Here is a 903-nt window from a genome sequence, read left to right as displayed (position 1 = left end):
TGCAGCATCTACTGCCAGTGTGGGAAGCAAATACAAGTCTGCCATCTGATGGCATTGAATGGACCAGGCCAAAATCCATAAATGGTGTCAGTAAGGAAAGTGTCACATCCCAGTTAGCATTGTCACTAACACTAAACATGGGTGTGAGGATGCTAGTCCTCACAAACTAAACACTGGCACGTGGAAACCCATGTTGTTAAGCTGACAGCATGGGCCATGGTGCGATTTTTGAATACACCAAATAGCTTTGCCCCAGACAGCTCCCAGACACAGCCACCCTGTTCTGGTGAGTGAGAGAGTTTAGCCATAGGGACACGAGATGCGTGGTCCTAGCTGGCCTTGGGGCCAGAGAGCAGTCTTTGGCCCATTTTATTTGCTGGTATAATGCAATCTGATAGCCCATCAGAGAAGCCAGGAACTGTCCGGGGACCCTACAGTCCTCTCTGAATGACCACCGGAGATATAGTGATGCTACGGAGGTAGGTTGAGTGCCAGCACTGAGGTATGTGACATACCAACCTTATGGTCTGTCCCACACCACACAGCCCTGCAGCACTTGTTTCTTTTCCCTATTCTCCATCCCAAGTCTGGAGCACTGCTGCTTGCTTGGCCACTCCATGGTCTGCGTGTATACGTGTGTGGGAAGGAGAGTCAGTGGGGAATGGGGAGAGATGGCAATGGGGGAGACCAGCCGCTACAGTGCACTAAGACCCTTCTGCATAATTCTAACTTAAAGGCCTGCAGCCGTGGGCGAACCACCAACCAATGGTGGTCACCATTGCTTCTCCTCTAAAAAGCAATGCACTCGGTGCATAGTCCTCTGCGGGGTTTCTGAAAGAGGCTCAGGAACATTTTAGCATAGTGGCATGTGTATCTAAGGGTGTTGAGAGCTGATCAGCAGGA

At 50.6% G+C, this 903-nt stretch overlaps 1 protein-coding gene across 1 annotated transcript in view; it reads left to right on the top strand.

Moving 5' to 3' along the window:
* GAP43 (growth associated protein 43) overlaps positions 1–903 on the top strand; it is a gene marked incomplete at its 5' end in the record, with an annotated part of 24,000 nt that overhangs the window by 21,371 nt on the left and 1,726 nt on the right. The gene's annotated exons all lie outside the window — the stretch shown is intronic.

Source organism: Buceros rhinoceros, unplaced genomic scaffold (assembly GCF_000710305.1).
Source record: "Buceros rhinoceros silvestris isolate BGI_N320 unplaced genomic scaffold, ASM71030v1 scaffold1772, whole genome shotgun sequence".
Taxonomy (NCBI): Eukaryota; Metazoa; Chordata; class Aves; order Bucerotiformes; family Bucerotidae; genus Buceros; species Buceros rhinoceros.
The sequence above is the reverse complement of the archived record's forward strand: the minus strand, read 5'-3'. Positions and strand labels throughout refer to the sequence as shown.